This window comes from Felis catus, chromosome B4 (genome assembly GCF_018350175.1).
Source record: "Felis catus isolate Fca126 chromosome B4, F.catus_Fca126_mat1.0, whole genome shotgun sequence".
NCBI classification, from domain to species: Eukaryota; Metazoa; Chordata; class Mammalia; order Carnivora; family Felidae; genus Felis; species Felis catus.
In genome coordinates this window covers 54,477,527-54,490,337 of record NC_058374.1, presented here as the reverse complement: position 1 = coordinate 54,490,337, position 12,811 = coordinate 54,477,527, and the positions used below count along the sequence as shown (strand labels likewise).

General features: G+C 41.8%; 1 protein-coding gene and 1 long non-coding RNA gene across 5 annotated transcripts in view; both read left to right on the top strand.

The window, feature by feature from the left end:
- Positions 1-1,805: 1,805 nt before the first annotated feature.
- On the top strand, positions 1,806-10,588 carry LOC123386553. Its single transcript, XR_006600582.1, has 5 exons — positions 1,806-2,000; positions 2,850-2,934; positions 8,253-8,343; positions 8,493-8,709; positions 10,372-10,588. It is a non-coding gene; the product is annotated as an uncharacterized LOC123386553 (long non-coding RNA).
- Positions 10,589-12,542: 1,954 nt separating this feature from the next.
- Positions 12,543-12,811, top strand: part of LOC101089872 (cationic amino acid transporter 3-like) — an 88,272-nt gene continuing 88,003 nt past the window's right edge. For all 4 annotated transcript variants that reach the window (XM_045061508.1, XM_045061507.1, XM_045061506.1 and 1 more), the window contains exon 1: positions 12,543-12,672. The gene's annotated coding sequence lies outside the window, so the exon portion shown is untranslated. The remainder of the gene's footprint in view (positions 12,673-12,811) is intronic.

Below are 12,811 nucleotides of genomic sequence, written 5' to 3'. Positions count from 1 at the left end.
TCCTTCCCAGAAATAGGGAAGTGTACAAAATGAATTCTCAAAATCTTTTTTATCCCAAGAATTCTCCGGTCAACTTTTTTTTAAATTTTGTTTATGTTTTATTTATTTTTGAGATCAAGAGAGACAGAGCATGAGCAGGGCAGGGGCAGAGAGAGAGGGGAAGACACAGAATCTGAAATAGTCTCCAGGCTCTGAGGTGTCAGCACAGAGCCTGACGTGGGGCTCAAACACACAGACTGTGAGATCATGACCTGAGCCGAAGTTGGACGCTCAACTGACTGAGCCACTCAGGTGTCCCTCCAGTCAACTTCTTAAATGAAAGACTGGTGTAACTGTGTAGTTTATGTAAGGTGGTATAGCATGGGAATAATAAAAGAAGAAAAAAAATCTTATTAGAGCATTGAAATCTGCTAAAAATTGTAAAACAGAGCTTGGATTTCGGATAATAAATTACATGTTATGACTCAAATAAAAGTATTAGGTTTTCATATGCTCCTCTCCATGTGTTTATCTTGTCTCATTGATGAGATTTAAAAACCTCACAGGGAAAAGAAAATCTCTTTTATGTATTACTTCTTTACATATCCAATACCCACAACGTGATGATGAAAATATGGCTATCATTTCCTGACTACTATGCCCTATACTTTGTTCCAAACACTTTACATAATCACCTATTTAATACAAAAGTTAAATGAGTTGAGTCCCATTATGCTCATTTTTTTTTAAGTTTAAAGTAACGCTGAGAGAAATGCAAAGTGCAATGAAGCAATTTCTGGAAAGTGAGTAGTGTAGCTAGGATTTGCACCAAGTTGGAGGAAACCTCATACCACTAGTCCCTGAGCTATACTCTGCACTGAGTAGCAGCTCAAAAAGAGATATGTGATCACTGAAACTTGATGGCATAGAGATAATTGAAAGACAGTGGATAGTTCCAAACAGTGAATGATGAAAAAACAATTTCTATTTGCTTTGTGGCCTGTAGTTAGACATTTCATGTCACATGCAAGCTTATAGTCACACATTCTCTCATTCACCTTTACTGTGCCCCATCCTGTAATCAGGAGTTGGAAAAGGGGAGAGGCTGGGTGTATTATACTCATAAAGCACCACATTGAAAGTCGTGTGTGCTGCTTATATGGACATATGATATTGAATTTGAGTGGAAATATTCACCAAGGATATTCACATATTTTTTAGAATATTTGGGTATGATATGTGCATGTGTATGTTCGTGCATGCAAGCACATGTGTGTTTGTGTGTACACAAATGCTGAAGGACTTCATCCAGCTATAAGGAACTAGCTGCCTTCTTTCCCTGGTCCTGCTTGTGTGTTTGTACCTAACCCAATATTTACTTTTCATCCCCTTTCAAGAGAACCTCAATGAGTTTTCATTCTGGGAAGTTTATGGCAAAGATGGTGGGCTGCTTTGGAGCCCCTATAAATCTACAATCAGTAGTGGTTTGAAAGAAGAGAAAAGAAAAAAGAAAAAAGAAAAAGAGAAACAGCCTCCACAATGCAATCCCCTCCTGTCTTTTACTTTCTAGCCTAATACACAGCTGCCCTTGTATGTACACCACTCACGTAACCAGATCCTGTCTCCTAGAACCCCTCATGGAAAGTACTAAGAGAAGACATTTTATTTACTTCTTTGGTACCAAGTGGGACTTTCCATTTGAGCCATCCCAGAAAGAGCAGAATTAAAAATTATACTAATTAAGGATTCTAGAGTTGAGATTGTGAGAAACTGGTTATTTGTGGAACTAACTTCATAGAAAGCAATGAGCTTTGACAAAAGCAAGGTTGATAAGAGAAGTTGAGTGTCTCTGTTTACTTCTTTAGAAAACCTGCAGCAAAGCTCCTGGAAGCAGACGGCAGGATGATCTGCACGTGGTGTGAAGGCAGATGCAGCACAGGAACCCCCTCTCCCAAGTGGGTGGGAAAGATGCTGGTCCTTGTCTCACGGAGTCAAAGAATGCATCTCGTGGTCGAAAAAGAGTGAGTAAAGTGATAGAGTTTATTGAGGGAAAGTATGCAGTTCTCAAGAGTGAGAGGGGTCCCGACTGGGTAGCCACCAAGGATTTCTGTCTCTGACTTTTTATTGGGACATTATCAGAAAGTTTGTGAGACTCCACGCATAGCACCTAGCCCAGGCAGTTCTGGAATACGTTTATCCTTTTTGTTTTTGTTTTGTTTTTTTCAAACCCCATGGCTTCTTCAGCTTCCCACTTGCAGCTGCAGCCTGTCTCCCTGAGGATCCCTTATCTCTTCCTGCCTAATGTTAACCCTTTCCCCACTCATTACTCCCTCTGGAATAGGGCCCCTGACTGCTGTCAGGGAACAGGGACAATGACCACTCTGGCTTCTTCAAACTGACAAGGGACTGTGTGGGGGTACAGTAGTCAGAGTCTACCCAAGGGTTGGTCTAGTGGTCCACAGGATGGTTCCACAGGAAGGTTGGCAGGCATAAGGTGGCACAAACATTGGCAGACACAAAGAGAAAAACACGAAGATTATATTGACCGACAAGATGCCATCTTTAAGATACTGTCCTCAGTTTCCAAATGAGTTAAACAATCCAGGAGAGACTCTGACTTTGTCCAGTTGTGCCCAAATGTCATCTATCAGTTGTGAGACTTTATGGGAATTATTGGTTATATTGAAACAACACGTGTGAGGGAATCTCTCATAACACAGGTGATGGAAGATCAGTAAGTAATCAATGGAGCTCAATTCTCCAAGAGTCCTTCCCTAAATTCACTTAATTTTTTGATTTAAAGAATTTAATGCTTGTGAGGTGTCATTTAGAGTTCTGCTGAGTAAGCAGACAGTTTGCTTTATTTCTAGGTGTTAAACTTTTCCAAGGGCCAGGAGTCATACCAGAGAAAGAGCCAACGCAGTTGATTACCATTATTACTTTGCAAATTTTTAGGTAAGCCAAACCTGGGTATTATTTTATAAAACAGAGCTTTCATTACTTTTTGTGCCTTTTTTTGTTTTGCAGGTGAAGACCCGTACCCAATTAGTAAAAATATCAACTCATACCAACAGATGTTGGAACCCCTTTGACCTTTGCATATGAGTGAAATCTAATTGTCAGTCTTCCTCTGGATAGGTTCCAATTTCTTGATTACCTGGGAGAGCAAGTTTGTGGTTGAGAGGATTGTTTCTAACACAAACTTCACAGGCTGATACTTCTTGTTGAACTGCCCTTAACAAAATTTTCCCAGTAAACATCCTTTGGGCCATTTGATAAGTTTTATCCCTCCCTAAATGAAAGGCTGGATGTAGTGTTAATGATCATCTAGCTCTGTGAGCTAGGTAATAATAATTGCCCTGCTCTGTTTGTAACTATCCTGAGGGCTGAAGACAGTGTCCATGTGTCAGACCCCTGTTCATTTCCTTAGGAGAGTAGGTGGGATTGAGTCTTCTAATTGATATAGCGGGCGAGATATTTTCTTGAACACTGGTATCCACAGCCTACAATATACCGTAATTCTAAAACTCCACACAATTGTTCATCTGTCCTCAGGCTAGTAATGCTATAGTCTCTAATTCAGTTATAATGTCCCTTCCTAGCAAGGGAGTGTGGCTCTCTGGCATTATCAAGAAAGAATGAGAAAAAGTTAGGTTTCCCCATATACATCCCAGAGGCTGAGAGAAAAATTTAGTCATAAGTTTTCTGGAGATGTCTCTAATTGTTATGCTGCATTTGGATAGTTGGCCTGGAGTGGAAAGGAGGACAGAAAAGGTGGCTCCAGTATTAAGAAGTAAATCAACTGCTTTTTCTTCTACATCCAGAGTTATCCAAGGCTCTGGGTTTCCAATGGACAGTTGGTTCAGGGGAACCACCATGAAGAGCCCCAGGCCCCATCATCCCCTTTCAGGGACACTGATGATCTGAGTCCTCAAAGATAGAGGTCCCCAAGGGCAGACTTGCAATGACTGTCTACACATAGGGGCATTGCTTGTGGGGCTTTGACTTCTGTTGTCTCTTCTGAAGACATTTTTCTTTCCAATACCCTGAATAGCCACAAAAATGGCATTTTGTGCCAGGACCTCGGGGAGTCTGGTCTGACATAGTACGTAAGGCTGTGACTAAGGCCTCTGATTTATTCTTAAGTTGTAATATTCCAGAGTCCCTTCCAGGCAAACGCCAATTTTTGTATCTTCCTCTGAATATTTAGAGCTGATTGAGTGACAAATTTGTCCTTTAAAATTGTCTCAGTCTCAGGGGTGTCAGGGGAGATAGACACCCTTTGTCCTTAATGAGAACCTCCCTCAACCTCTCCAGGAAGGCCATTGGGCTCTCATTCTCTGTTTGTAAAATACTGACTGATTTAGCATAATTTAAAGTTTAACCTTAGACCTCCTTAATTTCTCCAAAACACGAGCTTGGAAGTGGTGACAATACCATTCCTCAATGGGATGGTCATAGTCCTAATTAGGATGTTGGGATGGAACTACCTGGGCCCCAGTAGGAAACTGGAAGTTCCCTATAGGACCTCCAGTCCCATGATAATTAATGAGTTGCTCATCCCCCTATCTTGCAGCTGCTGCTAGAACCCCTTGCTTCTCTATCTCATTAAGAGTCTGTTTTAACAAAAACATTATATCTTTCCAGGTGAACACAAAAGCATATGTAATATTTTGAAAAGTCTCTATATACTTATTGGGATCATCAGAAAATTTGCCTAGATCTCCTTTTATCTGTCTTAAATTGTGTAATGAAAAAGGTACTGGTAATCTTATCATAGTGGTACCTCTTTGTGTCCCTCCTTTGGGCATTCCATCTTTTTGTAGGGGAAACATGCCTGTTACATTATGGGAAGGGCCTGGATGAGGCAGGCAGCAGGGAGCAGACGTGCACATTTTTAAGTCTGGATATATAGACCGAGGACCCGAGGGGAATGAGGTGGAGGTGAAAGACGACCCTCCTTCTTCTCTAGGTCTGCTTTGGTACAGGCAAAGGGCCCTTAATTGTTTCCCCTCCTGACTGCTGGATTTTGGGGAGTTGCCATTAGGTCAGGATTGACCTTACATTGCTCATACCTACCTCGATTTTTTCTTAAGGTCCAAAAACACTGAACATAGGGGACTTTTCCCCATTTCCCCTCATGCTTGCAAAGCAAGTCCAATTGTAGGATAGTATTATGATTGATACTTCCCTCTAGCAGGCAGTTTGTACTGGGGCCAAGCCTCAGTGCAAAAGAAAATGAGTTCTGTTTCTTCAGGGTTTGTGGATCAAAATCTTCCCAGTTTTTCAGAATGTACCCCAAAGGAGTATTGGCCTTGGTTGGGGACTTGCCCTTCTATAGGAAAAAGGAGGAAAAGGTGTCTTATATCTTAACTCTTATAGCTGGCCAGGAGAAGCCTCATCTCCTGGTCCCACATTTTGGCTGGCTATGTTACTGTCAGCCAAAAGCCCGGTCAGTCTTGTGAGGTGATGGGAGTAGTCACTCTTACGCAGGCTTGATCTTACCTTCAAGAGCTGACCAGTCTTTTCCAATTTCTCCTACCCCTGTTTCCCACCTGCAGGACTTTGAGGGTATTCACTGTGACCAAGCAAGACTCCCCCAGTTGTAGAAGGATGAACTAATTTTATTTTGCCCCAACAGTAATTCTCTTCACAAATATATTTCTTTTTTTTTCAATATATGAAGTGTATTGTCATATTTGTTTCCATACAACACCCAGTGCTCATCCCAAAAGGTGCCCTCCTCAATACCCATCACCCACCCTCCCGTCCCTCCCACCCCCCCTCAACCCTCAGTTTGTTCTCAGTTTTTAAGAGTCTCTTATGCTTTGGCTCTCTCGCACTCTAACCTCTTTTTTTTTTTTTTCCTTCCCCTCCCCCATGGGTTTCTGTTAAGTTTCTCAGGATCCACATAAGAGTGAAACCATATGGTATCTGTCTTTCTCTGTATGGCTCATTTCACTTAGCATAACACTCTCCAGTTCCATCTATGTTGCTACAAAGGGCCATATTCCATTCTTTCTCATTGCCACGTAGTACTCCATTGTGTATATAAACCACAATTTCTTACAAAGAAATTGTGGTTTATATACACAAATATATTCCAAAGGCTGGCAAAAACCATGTTTTGCAAGGATAAAATCCGCCACTGAGGTGTGCAAAAAGGCCAAAATTGAGGTTTATTCTTCTGCCTTTTTCAGCAATACCCACATAAATATGTTCCAGCCATGTGGATATCCATTTTAGAATATCTAGTTTGTTACAAATAGGCATACCCTGGGCTAAGTGTACCAAAATGGCTCCCATGTATCCCAGTAAAAGCCCTTCTTCATATGCTATCCATTCCTCATATGGCACAGGCACCCATTCCTTTGCTAAGCAAAAACACCACAAATGTGGAGTATATAGAGGTCTACAGCAAGGACATTGCCATGGTCTCCCAGTCTTCAGATCCAAGGAGGGGCAATTTCAACCAAGGCTTGAGCAAAACAACTCAAAAGGGTTTGCTGTCCTGCCCCTTTGGTTAAAATCATAGTTCTTTCCATCTTTTAGGGCAGACAAAAGAGAAAAAAAAAAAAAAACCTTTGTTTACCTCTTTTTTTTTTTTATCAAAAACAGACCAACAATCCAAGAAAACTTTGTCTTTTTAATAGTAAAGCAGAATTTTAATCTTATAGCAGTGTCTTTTAAAATCCATTTATTTTAACCTTAGTTCTGATCACACATAAAATTCCTTTACAAAGATTTCCCTTCACAACCCATCTATAACTTTCCTTTACTTTCAGATTTTGACCTAAGCCCCTTTTCTGCACACAACCAGTCTAATTTAGGACAAAATTATTTTTTTTTAACCTTTGAAAAAAATGTATTCCCATTCCTTATATCTTTCTTACATATCTCCTACTTTTCCACATACAGAGTTACTTTCCTGATTTCCATCAGTCTTAATTACAATTAGCAGAATTTTAACTTAGAAACCTTAGCCTCCAGTGAAAACTAAGTAGTAACAAATTGTGAACTGTTACATCATAATTTTTTTAGATGGCAAACTTATAAATCAATTAAGCATGAAGCATGTCTTTCAACAGATTTAAGTATCCTTAGTTTTTCTGCCATAAACCAAAACCACAAACTAGTGTTTAGTAAGCAATGCTTCAGCATTCCATTTGATTTAGAAAAGGCCTAAATGTCCAATAAATTCAATACAGTTTATCATCCAAGCAAAATGTTAAAGTTTCAGGTTACCAAAGACCCTGAAAGCTATGTTAACAATTATTCGTGAAAACTTTGAGACAGACAAAATTACCATTATCTTGAGCCACTTTTTGTTGACAAATTGCAACAGAGATATTCATGAGCTTATTTGACCTTCATAAACCTAGGTAGAAAAAGTTTTACATATTTAATGCTGACAACTCTAAAGACATGTCTATCTTAATTAAACCAACAAATGTTAGTCTAAATACAGAATACGTTCCACCTGTGTCCAACTAAAAGTCAATCAACTTGCTCGCCATTGTTAATTTTTACCTAGGGCACCAGTGAAGGAATCTAAAGTGGGAGGTGTAAACTAAGGTCGTGTTCTTTGCTCCTTGACAGTGAGGGGAGGAGGAGGAGCCCATGGTGCTGGAGGCATCCAGATGGTATAGGAATCAGTCATGGAGGCTGCACCCATGGTGGTGCAGAAACAGGAGGAGGGAAGGAAAGGCAGTAGAGGTGAGGTGCCATCAAGACGCGGGAGCAGATAAAAGCCCGGATGGCAGAGAAAGAGTTCTTCTGGTCTTAAAGCTTGTCAGCTAGGACAGATGAGCAGATGTAGATTTTTTCCGCCAAAAAGTGGAATTAGGCAGTCCATGTCAGGCCACAGAAGACAGGGAAGTTCCCTGAAGCAAAAGGAGTTTCCGCATCTGCTTGGGAATATTAAAGTCCCCGTCCTGAGGCAGACTAACCAGAGAGAGTTGGCTCAAATCATCATAATCATTAACCCAGGGAATGAATGAGGGAGAAGCCCCCACATACAGCTAGATTAACCAGAGTGTACTAGGAGAAACAGTGAGAGTATTAGAGTCCCCTTCATTAGGGATGGCCTGTGTTTTCTTCAGCAACCTAGATTAGGTTTTGGAACATTTCTGTGTGTTGATCGGGGTTGTCTGAAACTTTGCCCAGATCCTTTTTATTTGCTTAGAATCTTGCAGGGAAAATGGAACATGGACGTTCTTGGGGCCAAATTCACATTTCAGTCAATGGATACATTGAATGTGCCTTTCTTTCAGGGGAAAGATTTCTTCTCCCTGGCAATCCTGGATAAGGAGGACATGAGGGTTTAACAGGTGGCCTTTCCTGAGGAGAGACCTCAGGAGACAAGTAAGTACTCACTCTTCTGTATCTCTTGAAGAGTCTGGGAGGTTGGCATCTATCTTATAAGTCTTACATAAGTCTGTCTGGTCCCGTAAAGCAAAGAAGACCTGTACATAGGGAACTTCTAACCATTTACCCTCTCTTCTACAATATAGGTCTAACTGTAAGATAGTACTGTACTGAATACTTCCCTCAAGAGGCCAGGATTCTCCATCCTCCAGAAGATACTGAGGCCAAGCCTGGGAGAAAAAAAAAAAAAAACTTCATGCACTTATTTTTGACCATTTGTGTATCAAATCGTTTCCAATTTCTCAGAACATGTTCCAGAGGAGTACCCACAGAGAATGGTTCGTTTCCCATCTTGTGATGCAGGTAGGAGTCAAGAACCTCAAGAACCTCTGTACCTGTTATACTAGAGAAGTGACTATGAAGGTATCCCAACATATTAGCTCTTCCCTTTAGAATCAAGGCATCCCTTGATCTGCCTTCCCCAAGGTGAGAGAATGGCCTGACACCTTGGGTTGAAGAAGGATTGGGCCAGTGGAAGTAGCCATTGTGACCCACTGCTTCAGCCCATACACAACCCTTCTTCTCTCCTCTGGATCCTTCTAACTTTCTTAAACCTTTTTTATTTTAAATTGTTTTTATTTTATTTTATTTTATTATTTATTTTTGGGACAGAGAGAGACAGAGCATGAACGGGGGAGGGGCAGAGAGAGAGGGAGATACAGAATCGGAAACAGGCTCCAGGCTCTGAGCCATCAGCCCAGAGCCTGATGCGGGGCTCGAACTCACGGACCACGAGATCGTGACCTGGCTGAAGTTGAACGCTTAACCAACTGCGCCACCCAGGCGGCCCTTTAAATTGTTTTTAATGTTGAGAGAGAGAGAGAGAGAGAGAGAGAGAGAGAGAGAGAGAGACTGCAAGCAGAGGATAAACAGAGAGAGAGGGAGAGACAGAATCAGAAGGTCTCCAGGCTCTGAGCTGTCACCACAGAGCCCGACATGGGGCTCGAACCCACAAACTGTGAGATCATGACCTGAGATGAAGTCAGATGCTTAAAAAACTAAGACACTCAGGTGCCCATAAATCTCTTAAATCTTAAGGAGTTTGGTAAGGTTAGTGAATCAAGATTTGTTATTTATAAAGATTATGGGTGCAAGCAAACCTGGGGCAATTATGAAGGAGGCTTCCCTGGGCCATGGCCCCCAGGGCTGGTCTCCATCATTTATGTCTCAGGTGCCCAATGGGAACCATAGGGCAGGTTCAGAGCACTTGCATTGCCAGTCCTTATGTGCGCCCCCCAGATGAACCTTTCATATAACCAAGAAGACCACTGATGACCTCATTCTTTGGAGTTCCCTTGATTGAGCCCTCATTTCTTGGTCGTACTAATTTGCTCACACCTCCCAACCCATGGAATCTAGTCCATAGGTTGATTATTTCTTCACCTCAACCTCAAGCATCTTTCCTTCCTGGATGCCTGATGTCCCATCAGCCGACAGGTCCTGATTATTAAGGTTCCCACTGCTATTGTGCACAAAGGCACTAGTGGTAGATCTGTGCTCCTGTTCTTAATGTTCAAAACCCAGGGGATACAGAGGGCTGAATCTGCTGATATTTGAAGCCTAGAATCCTGGCCACATTTAAGCCTGAGTTGTGTCTGACCAAAAAACATATCTCACCAAACAAATCCCTAATTGCTGGAGCATGTTGATCATCAGGACTTGGAAAGGTTTTAAAAGCCATTTAAGAAGGATAGGTGAAGAAAGAATAAGCAACAGCAGAAAATGGAACTGGTTGGCGTTAGGCCAACATTCCCCTTTCACAAAGGGGGATTGACTAAACCTTTACCCAGCAGCCTGCCACCTGAAACTTAAGACCTGCAGCTGTGCTACAGCTTTTAACTGGCTCACACGTGCCTGGTTTTGAGAGTCTTGGTAAGGAGATCCTCTGCTCAAAAAGGGAAAGGAAAGAGTCTGCTGTTACCCTCCGATGATTCTCAACTTTGGGCACCAAAATATTTGTTTCAGGAGCGTGGGAGAAACACTGGTCCTTGTGTCATGGAGTTGAAGAATGAATCTCGAAGACAACAGAGAGTGAGCAAAGCAACAGAGTTTATTGAATGAAAGCATAAAACTCTCAAGAGTGAGAGGGGTCTCAACTGCGTAGCCACTTAGGTTTCTGCCTCTGACTTTTTATTGGGACGTTATCAGAAAGTTTTTGAGACTCCGTGCATGGCACCTAGACCAGGCAAGTCTGAAATACGTTCATCTTGTTTGTTTTTGTTTTCTTTTTCTCAACCCCCAAGGCTTCTTCAACTTCCCACTTTCAGCTGCAGCCTGCCTCTTTGAGGGTCCCTTATCTCTTGCTTCCTAATGTAACCCTTTCCCAACTCACCAGTACTTGGGAGACGTTTTTAATGAGGTATTTTTTATAACAAACTTTATATCTGACATTTCACAACATCCTTTGTCCAGAGAAGGAGGGAATATAGATATTTATTGTCATATAGTGTCAGAATATGGAGGAAAATTGACTAGGGAGATGAAAAGAGAAGGGGGTTCTTCCTTTCCCAGGTATGCAAATGACCTGACTTAATTTGTGTAGTATATGCTTTTCTATGCTTTGTGGTCTTCTAAGTAATGAGATTAAGAAATCCTGTCATTGTTAATAAAGACCTCAGTGGAGGGGAGAGAAGAGATGAGACACAATTAGATGGAGGCATAATGGGTACCCTGTCCCATATGAACCTTACACCCCTTCAAGAAGATCAGGTGCAAGATAAGTGCAGATAAGTGAAAGCTGGGAGCAGAGATCTAGGCACTGGCTCCTGTATTCTGTATTCAAAGCCTCCAGCTTCTGCAGTTTTACCTTGAATTTCCTGGTCCTTGCATTTTACTCTTTCATGATGAACAGAAGTTCAAAATCAAATGATGACCAAAGTCAGGAAATCTTTCCAGAGAGCTATGTCTTTTCCTTGGAATTCTGTCCTCCCAATCTCTGACTAGTTAAAATCTACACAGTCATCATAGTCCAGTTGTTACCTCCTGCCCACGCCTTCCTGGATTATCTGCACCAGAAGCAATTTCTTTCCTTTAACCTCTTCTACTCCTTTCTGTCAGTCTTACCATAGCTGTCTCTCCACACACCATCTTCAGTTCTAGATACCCTGTATCTTCCTTTTCTCTCTCACTCAACTGTAAGTTTCTGGAGTGGAGAGACTGTGCCCTGTATATTTTTATATTCTCTCCACGGTCCTTAACATAGACCTAAGGAATTGTTAAATAACTTTCATGTGTGGCATACAGTTGCAGAGGAAGGGGCCATGGGTAGAGATGTAGAAATAGGGCCATTATGAGTATTGATTAAGGATATTATTGTTAATATAGGTCTGGACATGATACACTTATGAATAGGTCATATTATAACTCAATTTTTACCCCACCAGTATATTTATCCCCATATATTTATTCACCATTCATTCTTTCTCTCATTCAAATATAGAGCTTTTCTTAGTGGGAAGTAAACAATAAGAAAACACTTAAATAATTACAGTGTGATAAACACCTGAAGGAAATAAATTGAGTCTATTGATAAGAATAACAGGAAGTTTTCATTTGACATGGAAGTTAGGAAAGGCTTTTATGGTCATGGTCATATATTTATCATCCTATCATTATGAGTTAATTCAACTTCCTACCTGAAGGGCAATAATAATAAAACCAATAACAGAATGAGAAGAACGACCTTGCTACCAGGGGAAGGGTGTGTTTGTCAAACTAACCTTAGGATTAGTTCCATCTTTGGTCCATCTTCCCAACCTTCCCCCTGCCTTGGGCAGAGGGGAAGTCAGGACCCTCCCCTTGCCTCAGGATGGACCCTGCCCTCTCTTCTCCAGACTAGGAGTTGGCAAGCAAAACAGGTGTTAAGAGCTCTGATCTTACTAGAGACCTGGAGACAGATCAAGGTAGAGGCCTCTGAGATAATACCAAAAGATGTGAGAATCTAGGGAAGAGATGGAGACAGAGATACACAAACAGAGAGACAGACTGCTGTCACAAAGACTCCCTTTCACCTCCCACCTCAGTCTCAGTGTGTTCTGGGCTCTATACTCCTTGGGGGAGTTGGTCAGGGCTTGTGGGCTTTGGGGGAGGAGAAAGGCATCCCCTGAGTGACTTAGAGATAACTCCCTCCACCCCTGCAGTCATTCCTGGATTCCTGTCCAAGGTTGAAGACAACCAAGCCTCTGAGGAACAGACAGTCAGTTGACCTCCTGGCAGCTTCAACACCAGGGTCTTCCTTTGACTTGCCTGCCACCTTCCTGCCAGCAGGTTAGTAGCATTAGTTTCTGTCTCTTGCAGAGCAGTGGTCACATTAAGAAAGGCTTGGGAGTGGTAAGAGGAACTTGAGACTGGTACCTGGAGCTTTCATACCTTTACTGAGCCCTGGTTCCTATTGGTATAACATGAT